Source organism: Pleurodeles waltl, chromosome 2_1, assembly GCF_031143425.1.
Source record: "Pleurodeles waltl isolate 20211129_DDA chromosome 2_1, aPleWal1.hap1.20221129, whole genome shotgun sequence".
Lineage (NCBI taxonomy): Eukaryota > Metazoa > Chordata > Amphibia > Caudata > Salamandridae > Pleurodeles > Pleurodeles waltl.
Window position 1 is genome coordinate 517,020,369 of NC_090438.1, and position 13,316 is coordinate 517,033,684.

The 13,316-nt window shown below is 46.9% G+C and overlaps 1 protein-coding gene across 9 annotated transcripts in view; it reads right to left on the reverse strand.

Moving 5' to 3' along the window:
- The window catches only part of ENOX2 (ecto-NOX disulfide-thiol exchanger 2), a 1,066,406-nt gene that overhangs the window by 42,852 nt on the left and 1,010,238 nt on the right, over window positions 1–13,316 (reverse strand). The window lies entirely within an intron of this gene.

A 13,316-nucleotide genomic window follows, 5' to 3' on the forward strand; every position in this document is an offset into this window, starting at 1 on the left:
CGCTTGACTTTTCTCAGTTCATGGGCAGTTATTTTGCGCCTTGGTTTTTCCACACGCTTCTTGCGACCCTGTTGACTATTTTGTATGAAACGCTTGATTGTTCGATGATCACGCTTCAGAAGCTTTGCAATTTTAAGAGTGCTGCATCCCTCTGCAAGATATCTCACTCTTTTTGATTTTTCTGTGCCTGTCAAGTCCTTCTTTTGACCCATTTTGCCAAAGGAAAGGAAGTTGCCTAATAATTATGCACACCTGATATAGGGTGTTGATGTCATTAGACCACACCCCTTCTCATTACAGAGATGCACATCACCTAATATGCTTAATTGGTAGTAGGCTTTCGAGCCTATACAGCTTGGAGTAAGACAACATGCATAAAGAGGATGATGTGGTCAAAATACTCATTTGCCTAATAATTCTGCACTCCCTGTATGTGTTCCCTGTGTGATGACTAACTGTCTCACTGAGGCTCTGCTAACCAGAACCTCAGTGGTTATGCTCTCTCTGCTTTCTAAATTGTCACTAACAGGCTAGTGACCAATTTCACCAATTCACATTGGCATACTGGAACACCCTTATAATTCCCTAGTATATGGTACTGACGTACTCAGGGTATTGGGGTTCCAGGAGATCCCTATGGGCTGCAGCATTTCTTTTGCCACCCATAGGGAGCTCTGACAATTCTTACACAGGCCTGCCACTGCAGCCTGAGTGAAATAACGTCCATGTTATTTCACAGCCATTTACCACTGCACTTAAGTAACTTATAAGTCACCTATATGTCTAACCCTCACCTGGTGAAGGTTGGGTGCCAAGTTACTTAGTGTGTGGGCACCCTAGCACTAGCCAAGGTGCCCCCCCATCGTTCAGGGCAAATTCCCCGGACTTTGTGAGTGCGGGGACACCATTACACGCATGCACTATACATAGGTCATTACCTATGTATAGCGTCCCAATGGTAACTCCGAACATGGCCATGTAACATGTCTAAGATCATGGAATTGTCACCCCAATGCCATCCTGGCATTGGGGAGACAATTCCATTATCCCCCGGGTCTCTAGCACAGACCCGGTTACTGCCAAACTACCTTTCCCGGGGTTTCACTGCAGCTGCTGCTGCTGCCAACCCCTCAGACAGGTTTCTGCCCTCCTGGGGTCCAGCCAGGCTTGGCACAGGAAGGCAGAACAAAGGACTTCCTCAGAGAGAGGGTGTTACAACCTCTCCCTTTGGAAAAAGGTGTCAGGGCTGGGGAGGAGTAGCCTCCCCCAGCCTCTGGAAATGCTTTGATGGGCACAGATGGTGCCCATCTCTGCATAAGCCAGTCTACACCGGTTCAGGGATCCCCCAGCCCTGCTCTGGCGCGAAACTGGACAAAGGAAATGTGAGTGACCACTCCCCTGACCTGCACCTCCCAGGGGAGGTGCCCAGAGCTCCTCCAGTGTGCTCCAGACCTCTGCCATCTTGGAAACAGAGGTGCTGCTGGCACACTGGACTGCTCTGAGTGGCCAGTGCCAGCAGGTGACGTCAGAGACTCCTTCTGATAGGCTCTTACCTGTGTTGCTAGCCTATCCTCCTTCCTAAGTAGCCAAACCTCCTTTTCTGGCTATTTAGGGTCTCTGCTTTGGGGAATTCTTTAGATAACGAATGCAAGAGCTCATCAGAGTTCCTCTGCATCTCTCTCTTCACCTTCTGCCAAGGAATCGACCGCTGACTGCTCAGGACTCCTGCAAAACCGCAACAAAGTAGCAAAGACGACTACTGCAACCTTGTATCGCTGATCCTGCCGCCTTCTCGACTGTTTTCCTGGTGGTGCATGCTGTGGGCGTAGTCTGCCTCATCTCTGCACTAGAAGCTCCGAAGAAATCTCCAGTGGGTCGACGGAATCTTCCCCCTGCAACCGCAGGCAACAAAAGACTGCATCACCGGTCCTCTGGGTCCCCTCTCAGCACGACGAGCGTGGTCCCTGGAACTCAGCAACTCTGTCCAAGTGACTCCCACAGTCCAGTGACTCTTCAGTCCAAGTTTGGTGGAGGTAAATCCTTGCCTCCCCACGCTAGACTGCATTGCTGGGTACCGCATGATTTGCAGCTGCTCCGGCTCCTGTGCACTCTTCCAGGATTTCCTTTGTGCACAGCCAAGCCTGGGTCCCCGACACTCTAACCTGCAGTGCACAACCTCCTGAGTTGTCCTCCGGCGTCGTGGGACTCCCTTTTGTGTCTTCGGGTGAGCTCCGGTTCACTCCTCTTCTAAGTGCCTGTTCCGGTACTTCTGCGAGTGCTGCCTGCTTCTGTGAGGGCTCCCTGACTTGCTGGGTGCCCCCTCTGTCTCCTCATCCAAGTGGCGACATCCTGGTCCCTCCTGGGCCACAGCAGCATCCAAAAACCCTAAACGCGACCCTTGCAGCTAGCAAGGCTTGTTTGCGGTCTTTCTGCGTGGGAACACCTCTGCAAGCTTCTTCACGACGTGGGACAGCCATCCTCCAAAGGGGAAGTTTCTAGCCCTCTTCGTTCTTGCAGAATCCACAGCTTCTACTATCCAGTGGCAGCTTCTTTGCACCCTCAGCTGGCATTTCCTGGGCATCTGCCCAATCTCGACTTTGTCGCGACTCTTGGACTTGGTCCCCTTGTTCCACAGGTACTCTCGTCCGGAAATCCACTTTGGTTGCATTGCTGGTGTTGGTCTTTCTTGCAGAAATCCCCTATCACGACTTCTGTGCTTTCTGGGGAATATAGGTGCACTTTACACCTACCTTACAGGGTCTTGGGGTGGGCTATTTTTCTAACCCTCACTGTTTTCTTACAGTCCCAGCGACCCTCTACGAGCTCACATAGGTTTGGGGTCCATACGTTATTCGCATTCCACTTTTGGAGTACATGGTTTGTGTTGCCCCTATACCTATGTGCTCCTATTGCAATACATTGTAATTTTACACTGCTTGCATTACTTCCTTTTGCTATTACTGCATATTTTTGGTATTGTGTACATATGTCTTGTGTATATTTGGCATCCTCATACTGAGGGTACTCACTGAGATACTTTTGGCATATTGTCATAAAAATAAAGTACCTTTATTTTTAGTATATCTGTGTATTGTGTTTTCTTATGATATTGTGCATTTGACACCAGTGGTATAGTAGGAACTTTGCATGTCTCCTAGTTCAGCCTAAGCTGCTCTGCTATAGCTACCTTCTATCAGCCTAAGCTGCTAGAAACACCTCTTCTACAATAATAAGGGATAACTGGACCTGGTACAGAGTGTAAGTACCCCTTGGTACCCACTACAAGCCAGGCCAGCCTCCTACAATATAGACTTTCACACTCTTTCTAAACAAGGTAGATGCAAAGACCACAAGGCTTCAAATCTCTTTCTTTTTAAGACAGAACACAACAACTTCATATTTGAGGGCTAAATCCTAAGCATTTGTCTGGGGAACCGAAAGGCTAAGAGGCCATGAATTTCATTCATCAGGAGCAGGGAGAAGCAGGTAGAAGAGGTACCCTGTGCCCTCAAAAACACCTCAGTATGTTGTCTGAGCTCCATCTTCTACCGTAACAAGCTGCATACTGACGGATCTCCCAGGGATAGCCATCTGCTAATCAGTGCAAGTATCCATGATAGCGCCCATCTCCTTATGGAGTGTTCCAATACAATAATGCTCAGTGTTCCAGTACAAACGTGCATGTGAGATGACAGCCACATACACTGAGATGCACTGCTCCACTGTAGTGTGTAGAAAGGGCCTTTCCAGTCCTACTGTATAGAAACCTGCTTCATCATTCCCAAGTTCAAGGCGGTGTAGCTTTCTTTGGTTCCTGCTTCCTGTGAGCCGTTCAGGTGCCCTTCTTACCGCCTGCCCCCATCTGTCTGTTCTACAGTCATTAGTTCCGTTTGTGTAGACCACAGGCTACCTAACACCACAGGAGTCTCCTAACTCACATGAAGTTCTTGTGAATCTGTTCTGGGCTTCTTGCAGAAATAGTAATCACTGTTATCTGCAGAAGGTTCTAACCAAGAACTGGCATGGCACATCTCCAATCGAGCTACTGAAACCTACCAGTGTCCTTGAATCAACAACCTGGCCAAATACAACAAAACGAAATTATTCTGAGAGATTACTTGCTGTAGCAAGTTCCTGATGAATTATGTAGCAGAGTAAACTTAGAAAAGGGGAGTAACAAACCTACACCATCCCCATATGTGCAAAGTAATTTCGAAGTTCTCCCCACTTGTGGTGTGATGCAAGCAGAATCGGCTTGCTTCGGTCACAAGGGGTGGGAGGGATGGGGTGGTATTGGGTAAACTTTATATAAAAAAAATAATAATAATAAAAACGTACCTGCTCCGCTCCCGTGCCGCGCCGCTCCTCTTGCTCCCATCGCTGCAGGCAGTCACAGGCTCCCAGTCTGCCCTGCGGCCAATCCTGACGCTGCTCAGAGCATTATCAGGATTCGTTGGGGGCACCCAGGCAGACTGGGAGCCTGTGCAGGCTCTCTACAGCCCGGCAACTGTGTTGCCGGGCTTGGGAGAGCCCTGTGCGCATGTGTACAGTTACGACCTGTAGGGGTGGAATTTCTTTGGAGCCCTTCGTCAACAACAAATGATAAGTTATTCATGGCTGTCACCTGGAGCATTACCCACAACATTACTGCAGAACGCAAATGCTGAAGGATTGATTACGAGAGCTCCGGTGTTGGATTAAATAATTATCGCACCCAATAAAATCCTACACTGTGGAATTGGCAATTTTTTTGGTGCCGTAATTACCGACTATTCCGAGATGGTTCCTGAAAATGCATCATAAGGTTACATGCTTACTGTACCAAAATCCACCTATCCTATCCTAATGTTTATCAGCATTTTCACCTGTTAAATCCTAGCAGTTTTGACCTGCTGAACTGTAACGGGAAGAAAAATGTATCGTACCAGGTGCAACAAATAGAGCACCATTTGTAACTGTGATCCCTGCACAAACACCTCTTTGCAGGGCGCTTGTAAGAAGGGCCATAGTGACCAGGCAAATACTATTTTTTTTTAATTTAATAACAGAAACTGCATTCATGCTGGCATCCCATTTAATGAACACACTATTACTCGAAAACAAGCTAGGCGGTTAATTCAGGGACACTGATACAAAGCAGGTATTTCTATATTTTATTATTGCCAGTGGGATTCCGGATAAAAAAGGTTGTTGGGCGCTGTAATGGAACAATTAGCAAAATTACATCTGGATAGGAGGAAAGAGAACGAAAGCTCCCAGGCAACAGAAAAATGAAGCTATAGTTCTGGAAGTCATTACTGGACTGCAAGCACTTGGGTTCTGTAAAGATGAATATTGACATTGAGTCTATTGGCTTGCTTAGATGGTGTAAACTTGGGCATCCTTTTGAGGGTATATTTCGTAAAAGCACATTAGCTCCCGTAGAGGGGCCCTGAAAGTAAAGCCACAGCAGAAATGTTGCAGAAACCCTTGAAAGTTACTTTCTGCTTACAAGAAATACAGTTTGCATTGTAGCTTGGTTAAAGGTTCAAGCATTGGCTGAGGTGAAGGTGACTAGATCACTGTAACTTCAATTGTTTTTGAAGCGCTATCTTTTGATTTTACCTGTGGGCCCAAAATCTGGTCTATTTAGATGAATATCTAAAGAAAGATGTGGTTTAAATACTCTTCTGCTAGCAGACACCTTGGTTACTACTTTCAGCTGTCTGGTAGATCTCCGCACAATTAGACCACTTTAGTCACATAGTCTGATCTAGATCAATAACAAAGCTCTCTCAAATGGGAACATGATGGCAGGCAAAAGCATGAGACGAGGAGATCCAACATTATAAGTATGTTGAAAATACAAACCCTTAAAATGAGCACACTTAAATAATATAAACAAAGCAAAATAATAAAAGCACACATCTTTCGGTCAGTTAACAAGAGGATAGCAAAAAAGGGTAGAGAGGTCTGGGTGCATGCTAAAATGATAAGTAGACTCAGTCACAAATAGTTTATAATGGCTTATTGAAATATCAGTCACAGCATGATTTAGCTGTATTTGTACTTGAGCAAATGCCCACGATCAGTTACGATGATCTTAGCTCAGACCAGGGAGATCTTATCAGCAGGCACAAAGTTCGTTAAAGCTACAGAACGCCATAACACCACTACTCTACTTATGCAGTGAAGCATGTAAGATCCAGTGAAAGTAAGTAATATTTACAGGATAACATGCACAATATAAAAGTTAATCACAGAACAATTAAATATCGTTTTAGGGAATAACAAATACTGTAAAAATAAAGACATATCCTACGTTCAGGACTTGTTTTTCCCAATTTTACAAAACCCCAATGTTAACGAGAACAATTTTGCTCATACTCAGGTCCTCAGAGCATTTCAAAAACTTTGCAGTCCAAAGCCACCACGTGGTTCCATTACATCTCTGCCTTCAGAGACATTCTGATTGAGCTTTTGCAGGTAGTGGCACAAGCCATGAACTTATTTGTAAGGTAGCTCGCTTTCCTTCATCTCTGGTCTTGTTGCATGTATCACCTATTGCAAGAAGTGCCACCTGGCATTATAAGAAACTACTTAGAAAAGCTGGTAGTATAGAGCTGGTATCATGAACGTATACATGTGTCCTACGTGCACACCCCTTTGTTTTCAAATGCGTTTGACATTTACATCTTGAAAAAAAGGAGCCAACTGATAAGCTTCTCGCTGATGACTTAGGAGGTTAGTAGGTGTGCAATGATTAAAACAGTCACTGTGAACTTAATACAAACATTTATCCCACTGTTTCATCTTGCGCTTTCACTTTTGCAGCCATGAAAGTACATTCCACAGCAACCGAAAATAAGAGGACAAGCCAGCATTGGGCACTTGAGGCCTAGGTAAACAAGTTGTGCTAAACCACTTTGTCAAACTTAGCATTGCTTAGTAGTGTTGGTAGGGTAGTTCGCGTAACATCCAGCATATGTCTCTGATGAACAAGTTGCTTACCATCAGTAACGCATTATCTGGTAGAGACTATCTAGCTGCAGATTACTTACCTTTGAATTCCCTGGCATCAGCTTCGAATCTGGAATATTTTGATGAGCAATACCCTGCGCGTGCCATCAGGTGGCGACGTTTGGATCCGCGTGCATTGTTCGGCTCTGCATGGAGTAGTCAACATTGTTGGAGCAGTCTGTGATGTCACGGTCCCCTATAAAGGCACCACCCGGCACGTGTATGTCAGTTCTTTAATCCACAAACTCCCACATCAGAAGCACAGAGTCATGGATAGAACCATCAGTTTGTCTGTGCAAAACTAGGGCCCTGAAAGGAATAAACCCTAACCCTAGTAGACATATCTGCAGAGTGGGGAGGCATGGGGGGGTGTAAGGAATCTAGACAGAGTCTCTACCAGATAATGCGTTACCCAAGGTAAGTAATTTGTTAATCTGATAGAGACTTCTTGCTGCAGATTCCTTACCTTTGAATAAATACCCAAGCCCTAACCTCCTGGCGGTGGGCTGCGGATACCTCTACTACACTAAAAAGTCCTGTAGGACTGAACGGGCAAAGTGTCCGTCTCTCCGTACCTGATTGTCCAGGCAGTAATGTTCTGCAAACTGTGCAAAGATGCCCATGTTGCCGCCTTACAAATCCCCAGGACTGGAATGCCCCAAACTACAGCAGAATGACCCGGCGCAAAAGGGTTTGCTTCTGCACTGCCTGACCCTTCTTTGTTCCAACGTACCCCACAAAGAGTTGGTCATCTACCCGGAACTCTTTTGTGCGGTCAAGGTAGAATGACAACGCTCTTCTTGTTCCAGTCAGTTGGGTCTCTCCTCTTCCTTAGAGGGATGCGGTGGAGCAAAGAAGGTGGGCAGGGTGATGTCCTGGCCCAGGTGAAATGGGGTCACCACCTTGGGGAGGAAAGAGGCACGAGTTCTGATAGTGAGATATGGTGGCTTTGATGACAGAGCTTGCATCTCACTCACCCTCCTGGCAGATGTTATTGCCACTAAGAAAGCTGTCTTGATGGTTAGCAGCCGTAGGGGACAGTTGGGTAAAGGCTCGAAGGGAGCACACATAAGAAATGTGAGGACCAGATTTAAGTCCCATCGGGGCATAACAAAGGGTGTAGGGGGAAACATATGTACAAGCCCTTTTTGAGGAATCTAAGTACAATGGGGGATCTGAAAAGTAAAGGCTGGTCAGGCAGCCGAAGGAATGCCGATAAGGCAGAAACATAGCCCCTGAGAGTACCCAAGGCAGAACCCTACTAGGGAAGGGAAGGTATGAAGAGAAGGATATCAGAAAGAGAAGCAGAAAGAGGGTCAATAGACCTTTCTGTACAATAAAATACAAAGCGTTCCCAACGGCAGGCGTATACCGTTTTTGTGGGGGGAAGCCTGGCTGCCAAAATAACTTTACAGACTTCGGGAGGAAGGTCAAAAGTCATCAACTGCCGCCGCTCAATGTCCACGCATGAAGGTGCAGAGTTGACAGGTTTGGGTGGAGAACTCTCCTCCACTGCTGCAACAGACGATCCTCCCGAAGGGGAAACCTGATCAGAGGACTGATGCTCATTTTCAGAAGCTCAGGATACCAGACTCTCCGTGCTCAATCCAGAGCCACTAGGATGGCTTAGGACTGGTCGTTCTTGATCTTCTTGAGAACTCTGGGCAGAAGTTGTATGGGCGGAAAAGTGTACAGGAGGCCTGAACTCCACTCACGATGAAAAGAGTCGACAATCGATTGCCGCCTTGGAAACTGCAAAGCGCAATACTGCTTACATTATGCGTTCTCTGCGGAGGCGAACAGATTTCCCCCCACTGCTGAAAGAGTCCTTGCCTCACCTCCGGATGGTAATATCATTTGTGATCTGCTAGAGTTAGTTCGCCCTGGCGATCAGAGAACCTGTCAGGTATTGAACCACCAGGGTAATACCCTGCTGTTCCAGCCATGCCCAATGACGCAGAGCCTCTTGACAAAGGGTCCATGACCCTACACCACCCTGCATGTTGCAGGCCCACATTGCAGTGGTTTTGCCTGTGAAAACCTGCACTGTCTTCCCTTTTACAACAGAAAGAAATGCTTTTAATGCCAGTTGGATCTCCCGGAGCTCCAGTAAGTTGATATGGAGTCCGGATTCCGCCGGAGACCAGAGGCCTCTGATTTCCACCTCTTCCAGATGGCTGCCCAATCCCAGAAGTGATGCATCTGTCACTACTGTGAGATCTGGTTGGGGAAGGGAGAGAAGTATGCCTCTGAAACAATCGCAGTTCACTAACCACCACTGCAGGTCTTTTGCAATTCCCTCTGAGATCTGAACAGTGTCTGTAAGATTTCCCTGATGCTTCGCCCACTAGAACTTCAGGTCCCACTGCAGAGCCCTCATATGCCATCTGGCATGTTTGAATAACAGGATGCAGGAGGTCATGAGTTCCAACAGGCTCAGAGTCTGTCTCAGCGAAATCCAGGATAGAGGCTGAAACATCAGAATCATAACCTGAATATCCTGGACTCTCTGCTCAGGAGGATAAGCCTGAAACTGCACCGTATCCAGAACAGCCCCGATGAAAGGGAGCTTCTAAGAGGGAGTAAGGTGTGACTTCTGCACATTTATAGTGAACCTCAGCGAAGGAAGGAGGTTCGCCGTAGTCTGAAGGTGGGTGACGAGAGCCTGGGGCATAGGAGCCTTCAACAGCCAGACGTCGAGGTAGGGGAAGACTGAAATCCGTAACCTACGCAGATAAGCTGCTACCACCGCCATCACTTTTGTCAACACCCGAGGGGCACTGCGGAGACCGAAGGGAAGAACAGTAAACTGAAAGAGCTCATGTCCCACCTTGAACCGCAAGTAATGCCTGTGGGCTGGAAGGAAGGGGATGTAAAAATACACATCCTGCAAGTCCAGCACTACCATCCAGTCTCCTTGGGGTAGGGCAGACAAGAACTGAGCAAGAGTGAGCATCTTGAATTTCTCCTTTTTGAGGAAGAGATGGATGTCCTGCAAATCCAAAATGGGGTGAAGACCCTTGCTCTTTTTGGGAATCAGAAAGTAGCAGGAATACCAACCACTGCCTACTTCTGACATCGGGACCCTTTCTATGGCTCCCTTGGCCAAGAGAGCCATAACTTCCTCTTGGAGCAAGATTAAGTGATCCTCCATCAGCCACTCTTTTCGTGGAGCATACAGGGAGGGAAAGACTCGAAAGGGAGAGAATAGCCCTTCTGTAAGAGCTGCAAGACCGATGTCCAATGTTATTGACTGCCAGTGAGGGAGATGAAATTGAATCCTCCCTCCAACTGGACTTGCAGAATCATACTAGGAGGACTTGGGCACTGTGGAGAAGGGGGACTGGGTGGTGGCCGACCTCCACCTAGACACTCTGGGTCTAAAGTACAGTGGCTGATTTGTGGGTGGCGTGGTACCACACCCCTTCTGAAGCCTCAGAAAGGGCAAAGGGCTGCTGGCGAGCAGGCGCCGAAAGGCCAAATGATCTGGCCGTAGCCTGAAAGTCCTTGAACCACTCAAGCGTCAAGTCTGCCTTTTCTCCAAAATAGGCACGAGCCATCAAAGGGCATGTCCATAAGGTTTGCCTGGACATCTCCTGAAAATCCAGACGTACGGAACCAGGCGTGGGGACGAAGGGCCACCATTGATGAAATTACGCTACCCAGCAAGTCAGTCGTGTCCAAACCACACTGTATTGTAAACTTTGCTGCATCTCTCCCATCTTTAACAGCTTGTGAGAGAGTGTCCTGCTTGCTCTCCGGGACCAGGGGCAGCACCTGTGCCACCGTATCATATAAAGTATGGGAAAAACGGCCCAATAGGCACGAGGTGTTTACAGACCCTAATGTCAGACTGGAGGAAGAAAACATTTTCTTACCAACTTGATCCAGCCACCTTGGACTCCCTATCTGGGGGAGCGGAAGGGAAGGCACCATGGGAAGTTGAGGCCTGGACCACCAAGCTCTCGGGGGTGTTGGGTGAGGAAACTAGGATCGTTAGGAGCTGGTCGATGGCAGGGGCCGACTGTCCTATGTACAGGAGCCCCTGTGCTGGGTTTGGACCACTTCCCCCGCAGGACATCAGTGAGGGCTTTGTTAAAGGCTAACATTGGTTCCGATGTGGAAACCCCAGGCTGATGCACCTCAGTCAGGAGGTTAGTCCAGATTTTCACCGTAGGCAAATCCAAGTCCACAACCTCAGCTGCCCTACGCATCACCATAGCATATGAAGCTCCCTCCTCCGTAGCCACAGAGGAGGTGAGAGCAGGCCAGTATCTGGAGAAGTATCCAGTCCACTGTCCTCCCCTAGTTCCTTATTCAAATCATATTCTAAAGGGTCCTGAGACCCCTTCCACTCCTCACCTGTGCCTGGCTGATCATAATAAGCATCAGGCACTGATCTGGCCTCAATCAGCACCGTCGAAGTTGGAATCGGTATTGTACAACCTTGTTCTGGCTCATCTGGAAAGAGGAGGGGGCTCACGCCGGCGGTGTGTTGACGTCAGGAACAATGCCGGAGGAGGCCAACTGTGTGACTTAGGGCTCCTGGGGCGGTCCTGCGATCTCCTCCTCGATCGGGACCGTGACCTTCTAGGAGTCTCGCCAACTGAAGTCGACTGCTGGGCCACCATGAGCTTCTAGGACCGCTCTCCCAAAGCTTTCGGGCCATGGCCCGGCTGTCGGAACACAACTTCACGCCGTGGTCTCTGTCGAGGCACCAGAGACATATCTGATGAGGGTCCGTCACTGACATGGCACAATGGCATGCACCACACGGCTTGAACCCAGTCTTTCTCAATGTCATCCTCGCACAGACTTCAAAGATTGGACAAAAAGGTAAAAAAAAGGGATAGGGTAGCTCAAATCCAGACCTGCGCGAAAGGAAAAGAACTGACATAAGCATGCTGGGTCATGCTTTTATAGGCAACCGTGATGTCACAGTCTGCACCAACGATGCCACACCGATCCAAACAACCTCACCCGACGGCGTGCGCAAGGTCCTGCTAAGCAAATAATTCTGGGTTCCAAGCTGACGCCAGGAAATTCTAAGGTAAGGAATCGACAGCTAGAAGTCTCTATCAAATTCATAATTTCATACTAATCATGTTTAGAAAAACTCATTGTTAACTATTCATACCCTATGGATTTTCCTCCTAAGTTATCCTGGTGCCCTACAAAGTCCACAATTGACACAAGGAGAAGTTATGTCTGCCACACTCACTTTGCCATAGGACTTAAGCTGTGACTCACTGAATTCAGTCTAGGGTTAGCTGCGTTTCTAACTGAAAGGGACCTGGCTTGGCAGTTCACACTGGACTGTTCCTATTAGCACAGGACCAAGGCTGATTTGCAGATGACCAGGCACTGTCTAGAGTTGCATAGTGGGCAAAAACATCAATGGACTGGCATGTGGCCCGATTAATTTTCAGTGGCAGAAATTAACTCAAGTATTCCATCCATCACTTTTTTATTTTCCTTTTGTCATTAAAAGGTCTAGGAATTATGGAACACATGAGCTACCACAACATGGAACACAATACAAGACAGACAACATCCTGTCACCATTGTCAACAATCTCAACAATAAAAAAATACATCTGTTTTTGATATCACCTACTCTCAGATTTTAAAGCATCATTTTTGTTGGAGGAGTTTTGCAGTGAAGACATTTCGCAGTCCAGATGCTGTATTATGATTTAGCGCAAAATGCACTTTATACATTTTTAAAGATGAGTCAAGTACATGTGTATATAAACAGCGATCTAAATATTAAATTTACACAAAATGCCTACACGACAATGTGTACAACAAATACCATCATTTGCCTCCAAATCTATAAATAGAATAAATTCCAATATACAGTTGTAGGATTGACCCAATCCTTTGCAGAGAGGATGGCCCATTGTATTATACTCAATTCTTTCCTGGAATTACCTGCATATTCTTTAGAGGAGATTGGTCTGCAAAACATTAAACACAACTCAATCCTGAAACCAGGGTAGAAAATCTAAACAACTTTCCTGTTGAAGCTACATCACATTTACATAAGGTCAATGCAGAATGCTCTCTGCAAAATGAGTGTTGTACTCAAGGTTAAGATGACACACTTTCCCAGCATCAGTGAGTTACCACCCCAAAAATGCTGCAACACTTAAAAACTCAAATCTGCTCTTTTTATTCCATGCTTTTGATTTTACTAATATAAATATGGTGTTCTCATCATTTAACATTGATTTTTGCAGCTTATTGGAAATCCAATCAAACAGAGACTGAGTTTGTCACATTAACAAAGTAACTCTGGTGTCCCGAATTCAGGAG